A 12733-nucleotide genomic window follows, 5' to 3' on the forward strand; every position below is an offset into this window, starting at 1 on the left:
ACCCCCCCACCACCCCTACCTCCCCACCACCACCCCTACCTCCCTCCCCACCACCCCTACCTCCCTCCCCACCACCCCTACCTCCCTTCCCACCACCCCTACCTCCCTCCCCACCACCCCAACCTCCCTCCTCCCCACCACCCCTACCTCCCTCCCCACCACCCCTACCTCCGTCCCCACCACCCCTACCTCCGTCCCCACCACCTCTATCTCCCTCCCCACCACCCCTACCTCCGTCCCCACCACCCCTATCTCCCTCCCCACCACCCCTACCTCCCTCCCCACCACCCCTACCTCCCTCCCCACCACCCCTACCTCCCTCCCCACCACCCCTACCTCCCTCCCCACCACCCCTACCTCCCTCCCCACCACCCCTACCTCCCTCCTCCCCACCACCCCTACCTCCCTCCCCACCACCCCTACCTCCCTACCCACCACCCCTACCTACCTCCTCACCACCCCTACCTCCCTCCCCACCACCCCACCTCCCTCCCCACCACCCCTACCTCCCTCCCCACCACCCCTACCTCCCTCCCCACCACCCCTACCTCCCTCCCCACCACCCCTACCTCCCTCCCCACCACCCCTACCCCACTCCAACGCCGCACCCCCCCCCCACCCCCCACCCCCCACTAACGCCGCACCCCCCCCCCACTAACGGAGGAAGGAAGGGGGGGGGAGGAAGGAGGGGGGACGGAGGAAGGAAGGGGGGGAGGAGGAAGAAGGGGGGGGAGGAGGAAGGAAGGGGGGGGAGGAGGAGAGAGGGGGGGTGTGTGTGGGTACCGGCCTTCAGAGGGAGGGGGACGGGGTGTGGGTACCGGCGTTGAGGGGGGGGGGTTGCGGCGATGAGGGGGGGTTGCGGCGTTGAGGGTGGGGGGTTGCGGCGTTGCGAGAGATGGGGGGGCGGCATTGGAGCGGGGTAGGGGTGGTGGGGAGGGGGGTAGGGGCGTTGGAGGGAGGTAGGGGTGGTGAGGGGGGGTGGTGGTTGGGGTAGGGGGCAGCGGCGTACAGAGGGGGGGCGATGGTGCGTTGGCCCAGGGCATCCATAGCCCTCCCTCTCTGCCCGCCGCTGCCCCCAAACCCCCCCCCGATGCCCCCCCCCCCCGATGCCGCAACCCCCCCGGATGCCGCAACCCCCCCCGATGCCGCAACCCCCCGATGCCGCAACCCACCCCCCGACACTGAACGGCGTCAACCATCATCAATGGTTGACGCCGTTTTAAAGCAACTTTGATTTGCGCCGACGTGACCCGTGGCCACGTCAGCGGGACTTCGGCCCATCCAGGCCGGAGATTTGAGGTAAGTGAAAAAAAATTGAAATCCCGCCGGCGCCAGCTGTTTTCAGAGGCTGCCGGCAGGATTTGCACAACGCCGGTTTTTGGCCGGTGGGAGATTTCAAAACCCTGCGGGAGCGGAAATAACGCCGCTGCCCGCCGCTTCTCCGACCCTGCGTGGGGTCGGAGAATCCCGCCCCAGATTTGTAAATTTCAACACAATTACATTTTATTGATAACAAATCCTTGAAAGAAATATGCAGCAAATACAACTGGTGAACTATTGTCTAATTCTCAATCCCCCACTAGCATGCCCCCGCCCCACTCTCTGCATACATACTCACAGCAAGACAGATAAAAACAGAGGGGAGGAGAGGAGTGAAAATAATAAGTAAGAGGAATGATAGTCTTCGTTTCAGATGTTTACCCTGAAGCAGACGTTCCATCAAAGTAAACTTTCAGATCCCACCTATTACTGGTCAGAATACGGCCTTTTGGCCAATTCATTGGCCACCTGGCAATCAATCGTACCGAGTCCCACCCCATCTCTCAGGTGTCGAGAAGTCTGGGCCTTGCTATACAAAGCTGGTAACACCATGGGGCTGGTTTCTCCGAGCCTCTGCACCAAAATCGCGATTGGTTCGGGGGCGGAGAATGGCCGTCAATGACGAAATCCGGTCCGACACCGCTCCTGCGATTCCCCGGAGAATCACCGCAAATCGCGTATGCGCGGTCTACGCAGCGTGGGTCGGGGGCCATTGACAGAGGCCCCCGCGACGATTCTCCCAGGAAAACTATCTGACTTCCCGATGGCGTGGCTCCCCCTGGTGGGAGGAGGAGTGATCCTTTACCGGGGGTTGGCCTCACAGACAGTCAGGCAAGCGATCGGCCAGCACCAATCCGCGGGCACGCGTGATCTCGGGGGGACCTACCTCGTTCATCTTGGTCTGCGGTGTGAGTCCGCCATGTCGCAGGGGGCGCCTGCCGCAGGCCGACCGGAAGTGCAGGATACCGTATCCCCAGCCAGAGCTGCGAGGAGCACACCGGGCCCAGCAAGCCCCCTTCAGGTCGGAGAACACTCTGGACTTAAAGCCCAGAGTGAAACGCCCGCGTTTTGATGCTGGCGTGGGGACATGGCCCCATTATTGCAGAATCCCGCCCATCATGTACTATGTCACAACTTTTTGAATTCCTCACTCTTTCTGCTGCTTGACTTAAAGATACATGTCCATTAAGAATCCATGGATTAAAATGATAACAGAAAAAATAAAAAAAGGGAACTAAGGGAATCCATAAGAAGGGCTCGTATTGTAGCCACCTAAGATGGACACTGGGCTAACAAAATGGAGAACTGCTAAGACTGTAGGGAGAAAACAGTTTAGCCAGGACAAGCAGTCTGCAAAGGCTAATTAGCATTCTGCACGTAGCAAAACTAGTTTATGGCCAGGTGGAAGATCTCAACCAAAGGTGTAAATAGCAAAACGCTTTGCATAGTAATGAGGCAATCCAGATCTGGGCACACACAATAGCAACATTTGGTTTTGAATGGATACTTTGAGTGGACGCCCAGACGAAACGGCACCAAAAGTATCCATCACAAAAGACCCTAGAGACCGCCCCACCCATCGAGAAGAGACCCTCAGATTGGGGGATTTGTAAGACATCGATTGGGAAATGATCCAATCGATACATGGCAGGTAAAGGCCCGCCCCGAAAAGGCACGGACATTGGGGGCCCTATAAAGATAGACCCCGCACATGGTTCTGTCTGTTTTGCTCCGGCTCCGCTGTTTTGCTCCGGCTCCGCTGTTTTGTGCTCCGGCTTGGACTGCTGTTTTGACTTCGACCCAGATCTGCTGTTGTATCCTGACTCCGACTCCAGCCGTTGATCCTGTCTTCCATCACCAGCCGTTGAGCACCAGCCATCGTTCAGTAAGTGCCAAAACGACGCTCGCTACGTGAACCCAGCATTGCCTATACATTAATCAACTAGTAACGAACAGAAGGTGCAGCCCAGAAAGGAACAAAGGCCTTGTCCCCTGACCTTGCTGGTTCCCACTTAGATAAGTATTTAGTCGTTTAATAGTAGAAATAGGTATTAGTCTTTAGCATGTGCATGCGTATTTATTATATTTGTATAATAAATATTGATCGTTGGAACTTACTAATCGGTGTATAGTTTTATTACTTTGAACCTGACCTTGAGATACTTGTGAGGTGTCTATATACGGCACCTGGTGACTCCGAGCTGAAAATACACACACAGAGCTGTAGCAGTGTTAAGCACACGGCCTTTAAACGGAGGCGTGTTAATACACTCCAATAAACGCGTAATACACTCAAGTAAAACGTGCAACATTTAATAACTCGCTCCCGAAAAGGAATGAAATGTCAGGGAATAGCGTGTCTGTGGAAGGGAAATGAAAGTGAGGATTAGCTGCCCGATTAGAGCATATATTAATATCTGTCCCGATCTTTATGTCGTCCTGATTGGTTTGGGTGAGTTTCAAATACTTTTGATTGAATAGTTCATTGTCAATACTCAATGTGCAACATAAGTTTCAAATGTTTCGGGCGGAATTCTCCGCTCCCGGGAAAAATCGGGAGGGCCGTCGTGAACTCGGCCGAGTTTCACGACGGCCTCGGAGGCCGCTCCTCGCCTCCTATTCTCCCCTCCCAGATGGGCTTGGAGAGGCGCTCCGTAAATCCCGGCCGCTGGGGCTTCGCGCCGAGAATGACGCGGCCGGTGCGCCTAATGACGTCAGCTGTGCCTGCGCAGGTTGGCCGGCTCCAACCCACGCTGCACAGCTGATGTCATGACGCAGACAGCTCGAATCCCCGCATGCGCGGTGGCCGTCTTTCCCCTCAGTTGCCCCGCAAGATGTGGCGGCTTGATCTTGCGGGGCGGCGGAGGGGAAATAGTGCGTCTGATTTGGTCGGTGGGCACCGATCGCAGGCCTGTCCCCTCCCGAGCACAGTCGTGGTGCTCTTGCCCCAAACGGCCCCCTAGAAGCCCCAAATGGGCATCTGCCGCCCGTTTAACGACTGCAGCGACCAGGTGTGTTTGCCTCCGTCGTGAAACAGTCGTGAAGCTTACTGTAGGTCCTTGACAGGGGGGAAGTGGAAAGGTTGTTTCCTCTTGTGGGAGAATCTAGTTCTGGGAATCACTGCTTAACAAACAAGAGGTTGATAATTTAATACAAAGGTGAGGAAATTATTTTTCTCTCAGAGGTTTGTGCGACTTTGGAACTTTCTTCCTGCAAAGGCGGTGGAAGCAGAATCTTTGAATATCTTTAAGGAGGAAGTAGATCGATTCTTGGTAAGCAAGGGCGGTGAAAGGTTAGTGGTTGCAGGCGGCAATGTAGAATTGAGGTTACTATTGGGTTAACCATGAGCTTATTGAATGGCGGAGCTGGCTGCTGGAACCAAGTGGCCCAGTCCTGCTCCTAATTCGTATCTTCATGTGTTTTGATTCCCATTAACTCGAGATCACTCTCTTTGGTCTGGAGTAATGCGCGAGAGCCTGTGTGGGACCTGGAGGGAGGAAGGTGGTCACACCAGGAGTTGGGATGGTCGCTGACATCAGACAGAATTCCTGGAGGAGTGTCTGAGCTATCTTCTGTACCAAGATAAATGAAGACCAAGTGTTGAAACTTCTTACTGTAAAAATGCATACTGCATGAATGAGAAGTGGAGTTACTGCGACTGGACAGCCTTTGTTGTTGTGTCTGCTAAAGAAAGAGAAATTTAACTCCCTACCTGTCAATATTGTGAAAAACGATCATAAATTTCCAAAGGAGGGAAGATCGGACTGATCAAAAACAGCAGCTGAAACCTAATTCCAATGTTCCAAAGTGAATTCTAGATTGACTAGATTTTTTGTTTAATTTAGAATACCAATTATTTTTTTTCAATTAAGGTGCAATGTTAGCTTGGCCAATCCACCTACCTGCACAACATCGGTTGTTGGGTGAAACCCACGCAGCCACTGGGAGAAAGTGTAAACTCCACACAGACAGTGACCCAAGGCCAGGATTGAAGCCGGGTCCTCAGCACTGTAAGCAGCAGTGCTAACCACTGCGCTACCATGCCAAACTAGTTTTGGCTTCATTTTTAATCAACCCTTCAATTTGTATCCAGGGATATTTCAACACGTTCTTCAACTCTTCCCTGAATTTCCTCTGGGTGGCTGCATAAATAAATGTGTTTATGCAGGAATTCAAAAATTTTATCATAGCTCCAGTTTCAGTGGCGATATACGCAGGAGCTGTGCGGTCACCTTGATATTTATTTGTGTTTGTCAGTCTTGTCATTACCAAACTCACACTGTCTGTCAGCCAGAACAGTATAAAACTGCCCGAGATAGTGAAGAGTAAAATGATGGAATTCCTTCGATTCTCCATCTCTGAATCACTCCGATTCGCACTGCTGTGACCCCGGAGTCTCCTGCGGGCTCTGCTGGCCACTAAAACACGTCTGATTGTCAAAGAATTAAACAGGAGAATTAAAATAAATGGGAGCCAGACACGCCAGATGCTCTGAAACCAGATGTTCACTGCACCAAAAGGTGAGGAAAAAACTGCCAGATTTGGTCGACAGCCCCACCACAATTTGTTAATGATCTGTTCAGATTCATATGCAAAAAGTATGGGGATGTTCTTTATAATGATCAGGATCGAGAACATTGTTATAACCAGAGCCGCAGTCCTCTCGGTGCAGTATTTTGTTTTAAATGTCTGGCAGCAGATAATTATAAAACGGTCAAATGTGAAGGAAACAGTGAACCAAACAGCCAAATCGAGGTTGACAACAGTGATATATAGAATGAACTTACACACGGGAGTGTGAGATAGGAAGGAATGTGGAAAATGATAACTGAAAATACGATACACCATTACATTGATTATCATAACTAGGAGATCTCCTGTTGCCATGGCCACCGTGTAGACAGAGATACATTTGGAAAGGCCGCAGTTTCCTCGGGAAAATGTCACAATCGTCACTAAGTTTGCTGTAAGAGAGAGAAGAAAACTTGAGTGCCACTCAAATAAATTGTTAAGCCACCCTGGAAAAGTGCACAGTCAATTCCAGCCCCACGTGCCCCGGAGTCACAACACAAGTGAGTTTACCAATAACTCTCATAGAAATTCCAATAGTGAAACTAAAATGGAACATTGTGGCCCTGAAAAACAATCCAGAGGGATAATATCCAATCACCACCTGTTACCGGGTAGAGCACAGCCTTTACGGCCAAATCATTGGCCACCAGTCACATCAATCAACCAAGTGATCACTGAGTCCATCCAATCTCCAATAACTAGTCTACGTAGCACAGCCTTCTGGATTCTGCAGTTTGAATTAAAGGCACAGGCCCTCCCTTTCTTCTGCTTGAATTAGAATGGCACGCTGCCTTAAAGACAAATGTCCAGAAATCACCCATGTATCAAAATTGTAACAGCAAAAACAAAATTAAAGGAAACTGCAGGGACTCGGCAGAGAATGAAGAATAAAGAGCTGGAAGGACCCTTACCAAATAAACACTGGGAAACATTAAAAATAAACAACTTAAAATGTTCACAAAATATACATTCCAGGGACTTCCGGTGACATCATGTCAAGATGTATGAAAAATGCCTCGCGGCAGGAACTTTATTCCTGATCCCTTTTAGCCGTTTCTTTGCGGGGGACGGGGGAGCGGTTTGATGCTCAAATACCCTTAGTGTGTTTAGAGAATTGTTTCCCCGTGGGGGCATGTTGAAATCGTCACTGAAAAAGCTCAGTTCGAGAGTAGCTCATCAAAAGAAGTTGAAGGAGGGAAAATGGACCAGGCGCCCATTAAACTAGACACATTGACAGTGGTGCTGCTGCAGGAACTGGAGAGATTTGATGAACAGATGGATCGGCAGTTTGAGCGGCAGGGAAGGAGATACAGCAATCCTTTAAAACCATTGTTGAGGAGACTTTATGGGGAAAGAGAGGGAGGAAGACAAGGAAAGGCACACATAACAGAAAGGGGCAGAGGGAGGGAGGGTAGGGAAGGGAACAAAGGGAAGCACAGAATTAAGAACGGGGACAAGGGAAGGAGGGGACACAGCCCCCCCCCCCCCCCCCCCCCCCCCCTCACCAACAATAAAAACTAAAAGCCCCAACAGAAAGAAGCGGAGCTCAGTACGTGGTGCCCAGGGCAGATGGCAACACAAAGAGGGGGATGAAACTACCAAAGAGGCAGGGGGGGGTGGAAAACCTCATGTAAAAATCGTTGCAAATAAGAAACAAACTTGTTTGTAAATACCAGATACACTTGAGCTGTTACTCTGTAAAAACTGGAGAATACCAATAAAAATATTTTTCGGAAAAAGAAGAGGCTTTGGGCCCGATTCATGTTGAACAGTTGAGGACCTCGAATGTGGTAAAAGCTCAGGGTGAGACGTTAACAAGAATGGAGGAAGCTTTGTCACAGCACGAGAATCGGCTTGCCTCATTGGAGCAGAGTGGCTGATGGAGGGTGGTGGAGGGCAACAAATTCCTGAGGTTGAAAGTGGAGGATCTGGAGAACAGGTCAAGGCAGTTAAACCCCAGGGTAGTGGGGCTGCCGAAGGATATGGAGGGCTAGAAACTGAACCAGTATTTTACAGAGACATTTTCTTGGCTGGTGGGAGGAGAGGAGGTGTTTGCCCTCTGCAGTTGGACAGAGATCATCAGGCGCTCAGGTGATGAGCGGTGATTCTCCACTTCCAGAATTATCAACAGAAGGAGCGGGTCTTGGAGTGGGCGAAGAGGATCCAGATTATTGACTGGGATGGGTACATGGTGCAGATATATCAGGACATTGGGACTGAGCTGGCGAAGAGTTGTACGCCTATTGGGCTGGCTGTGGTGGGGCGCAATGGGGCGAGTATTTTGAGGGTAGGCCCCAAGGGGTGAGCTGTTTTGGGGCGGCTGCCGTTTTGCCTCGTTGGGAATGCTTTCCACTACCTGAAGGTCCAGGAGGCACGGGAGTGGGCACAGCTTCACAAATTGAATTTCACTAGCCTGACAGTAGTGTCAGGGTGGATTTACAGAGGTTGGACAGCCTCCCATTGTCACTGACGGGCCAGGTACAAGTTTTAAGAATGGATATCTTGACAAGATTTGTGTTTTCGTTTCAATGCCTCCCAGTCTTTCTGCCTGAAACATTTTTTGGGAGTTGGAGCGACTCATAATGGGATTAATATCATGCAAGGGGTGCTGATGATAGCATCTCTGCCGTTTGCCCCAGCAAAATATTCTTTCAATCCAGTGGTCATCTCCACATTAAAGTTATGTCAACAGCTCCGCCAGTACTTTAACCTGGGGGCAATATCAAGGTGGGCTCCTATCTGCTGGCACCATCTGTTCATACCGGGAAAATTTGCTGCCACATTTGGATGCGGAAAGGCACGGGAATGGAGAGGGTGAGGGACTTGTATTTGGAGGGTTCCCAGGCCCAAAACACACATTCCAGGTTAAGCAGCGTTTCACTTGCACCTCTTCCAATTTGGTCTATTGAATTCGCTACTCCCAATGTGGTCTCGTCAATATCGGAGAGAATAAGCGCAGACGGGGTGATCACTTTGCTGAGCACCTTCGGTCTGTGCATTCAGGATCCTGACCGTCCCTTGTTTGCCATTTCAATACAAGACCCTGCTCCCATGCCCACATGCCTGTCCTTGGCCTGCTGCAATGTTCTAGTGAAGGTCGCGCAAACTGGAGGAACAACACTTCAGCTTCCAGTTAGGCACGCTACAGCCTTCCGGTGTCAACATCAAATTCAACAACTTCAGATGATTCGCACTACCCCACCTCAACCCCTTTTGTTTTAATCCCATTTCATTTTAACTATCTTTTACCATTTCTTTTTTTTAATAAATTTAGATTACCCAATTATTTTTTCTATTAAGGGGGCAATTTAGCGTGGCCAATCCACCTACTCTGCACATTTTTGGGTTGTGGGGGCGAAACCCACGCAGACACGGGGAGAATGTGCAAACTCCACACGGACAGTGACCCAGAGCCGGGATTGAACCTGGGACCTCAGCGCCGTGAGGCGGTTGTGCTAACCACTAGGCCACCGTGCTGCCCTATCTTTTACCAAACACCACACATCTTTCTTGTCTTTCTTTATATATATTTTATCCGCCCCATCTTATCCACCTTTCCTTACCTTTGCTCCCCTTTGCTTCCCCCTTCCCCGCTCCCCACATCTACATCTGTCACAAATTACCCTCTAATGTTAGTTTCTCTGCTGTTTGGACTTTCACATCGTTTGTTCTCTCTGGGGACTGCCATTAGCACTGTTTCCCTGTGGTTTCTGTAGCTATTAGCACCCTGTTCCTTTGGTTTCTGTGGCTATGACTCATCTTTCATTCTCTTAGTCCACAGCATAACTTTTTCCCACTTTTTCTCTCTTTTAGCTTTGACAAAGGGTCATCTGGACTCGAAACATCAGGGGCAGGATTCTCCCGTACCCAGTGGGGTGGCGGGTCCCGGCGGGATGTCGTGGCGTGAACCACTCCGGCGTCGGGCCGCCCCAAACACCACACTTCATCAAACAGGCAGGAAGGACAAGGAGTGCATTAATACAGATTAACCACAAACAGATTACAATAACTCACCGGGAACACCAACAACTGCGAGAATCGGGTAGTAAATCTCCTTTATCAGCAGAATAGTCAGCTGCCCCATTTTCTGTGACAGTGGATGAATTCTGTCCAAGCTGAAAGTCTTTGACTCGTACACGGCAGAGGCACAGGAAGGGAGCTTTATATTTACCACACATCAATCATCCAGGGAGTCAGTCACATTACATCATTAGTAGCATTAGCGACAGTCATTGAACAAATAGAATCAATTAATTTGTTTTTCTGATTTCTGATATTTCAAAACAAAAAATAGTTGAGCTTGTTATTGTGCAGTTTGAGAAAAACACCTGATACAATTCGATAGAATTATACAGTAGAGAAGAGGCCAGTGAAGCCTGTACCAATGAAAAACTACTCTAAATCTGCACTAACCCCACTTCCCAGCACTTGACCCATAGCCTTTAATGTTATGACATTTCAAGTGCACATTTTAGAGTTTATGAGGTTTCTTGCCTCAGTTACCCTCCCAGGCAGTTCCTCCTCCTCAAGGTATCTCGGGCTCTGGCTGCCCGGCACAGCTCCACCTCCGTTAATTATGCCTCCTGTCCTGAGTTTTCCTTTCAGATTATTTTGTTACTCAATGGGACCATCATCGGCAGGCTTGCTGCATCAATTATGGGTGGTCAATAAAATATACTCACCCTGTTTGCAGAACCTTTCCAATGATCCAATACGAGTATCGAGCATCCTACGCCAAATTGTTGTTGTGAACTTTATCCAACTAACCACAAGAGACCCAGGGACAGATTACAAAGTTTATTCATTATTCATTCATGGGGGGAACTACCCCAGAAAAACCTCTGGTGCAGCCCCATCCTCTGATACCGCACTCACAGCTCAAACACTAATCTAATACCACATTCACAGGGACAGTATTTTAATACAACTCAGTCCAACAAGCCATTGATACAGACTGCCTATCCAGTTAGCCAGTACACAGAACATTGTTTTAAAATTCAGATGCTGCCGAGGTCGGTCTATTATTAAACATTCACCCAAAAGCTGTTGTAATCGCCTGGCTGGGAACTGAGTGATTTTCCAAAAGAAGTAAAAATGTTGCTGGAGAGTTCTGCTGACATTAAGACCTTGAGGTACTGAATTTACCAGAATATGATTTTACTCCAATGCAGGGGTGTGATGTTTATTCCCTATTTAATAAACCTATTAATTCAGTCTTACATCACTCACTGTGCTCACTTACATTTTCCTCTGATTCTCTGTTGGGGCTTCTCACAACATAACTTTGACGAAGTCACAATTATCTCTACAACAAATAATGTCTAAACCATCTTCCTGTCATCATCTGTATGACAGGTTTTAATTTGAAAATGCTGCATCTCTTAAAGAAGAGGTGTAAAAGTCCAGGAAGCCATTGTAAAAGTCAGCTTGGCAGAGCAAAAGATACCAGAATGGAACAACATGGCAGAGAATGAACTCCAAGGGTCTCCAGTAATAAGAATAATCTTTATTAGTGTCACAAGTATCTTACATTGACACTGCAATGAAGTTAATGTGAAAAGCCCCTAGTGGCCACACTCTGGCGCCTGTTCGGGTACACAGAGGGAGAATTCAGAATGTCCAATTCACCGAACAACACACCTTCGGGACTTGTGAGAAGAAAGCGGAGCACCCGGAGGAAACACACACAGACACGGGGAGAACGTGCAGACTCCGCACAGACAGTGACCCAAGCGGGAATCGAACCCGGTTCCTGCCGCTTTGAACCAACAGTGCTAACCACTGTGCTCCTGTGTTGCCCAACAATGCTGCATGCTGCCGGCTATTCAACCATGTCAGCAACACCATCCAAATAGATGGCAGCACACTCACTGAGACACTCCCCTCAATCTTCCTGCACCAAATGGTGCACCCCAGAGGTGATAGGAGGGAACCAATGAGAGATGAGTGCATGTGCATATTCTTCACCAATAAAGGAGGAAGTGCTGGCCATCATTGGGGCATCCGTTGCTGTAGCCATGATCAGCAATGGGTTGAAGATGTGAGTAAGATATTACCCTGACTCTTATCCTTGTGCCTTTTTTTCAGACAACCAAGCTGTCCAAGCAGTGGTCGAAGAGCCAAAAGGTGAAGTATCACCATCACTGTATTTCACCCTCATGGCCACCAGTTCAGATAGCGACTCAGAGCATTATTTGAAGGGTAACATAAAGGTGACCTCTGCTCCAGTCAGACAGTGGGTATAAGTAGCTTGCAACCGAGGCAGGGGTAAGGGGTTTGTGCATGTGTCAGATCGGCTGCAAAGGACTCAGGTGAGCAGGTCAGTGGGGCGTGTGGCAGAACACTGTCAGGTACACACAATGCAATGTTTAGTACATTGACAGGTCAGCCAGAAATACTGCAAGTGAAGTCCAGCATCAATTTTGCACAGGGATTAGATGTGTGATGAATTTCGGAGATATTGGTCAGGAATCTCGGTCGGCCGAAATCTAAATCAGAAAAGGCGATTGGATGGAGAATCGGGCTTGACACCGAAATCGTGGGCGGAGCTGGGTTCACAGCAAATCCCAATTCTCCAGTCCTGGTCAGTGCTGTCAATGTTTTCCTCTCTGTATGTACTGCAATCGCAGTTTGCATATCATTAGCGGGCCTGACCCGGTATTCTCCGGGGACGTTCACGTTGCCCCGCCTCTACTGGGGGGAATTTCCAACAGCGAGGCTCACTTGTGTATTTGAAAATTGGGAATAGGCGCCGTGGCTGATGAGAGAGAATTTATTGGTAGGACCCGCAGAGGCACGACCGTGGGCTGCCGGTCCTGACATTGGGCAGGCTGGCTGGGGG

The 12733-nt window shown here is 49.7% G+C and overlaps 1 protein-coding gene across 1 annotated transcript in view; it reads right to left on the bottom strand.

Moving 5' to 3' along the window:
* Positions 1–10107, bottom strand: part of LOC119967956 (allatostatin-A receptor-like) — a 52532-nt gene extending 42425 nt beyond the window's left edge. The window contains exon 1 of the mRNA XM_038801056.1: positions 9907–10107. The gene's annotated coding sequence lies outside the window, so the exon portion shown is untranslated. The remainder of the gene's footprint in view (positions 1–9906) is intronic.
* Between the last annotated feature and the right edge of the window lie 2626 nt (positions 10108–12733).

This window comes from Scyliorhinus canicula, chromosome 6 (assembly GCF_902713615.1).
Source record: "Scyliorhinus canicula chromosome 6, sScyCan1.1, whole genome shotgun sequence".
Taxonomy (NCBI): domain Eukaryota; kingdom Metazoa; phylum Chordata; class Chondrichthyes; order Carcharhiniformes; family Scyliorhinidae; genus Scyliorhinus; species Scyliorhinus canicula.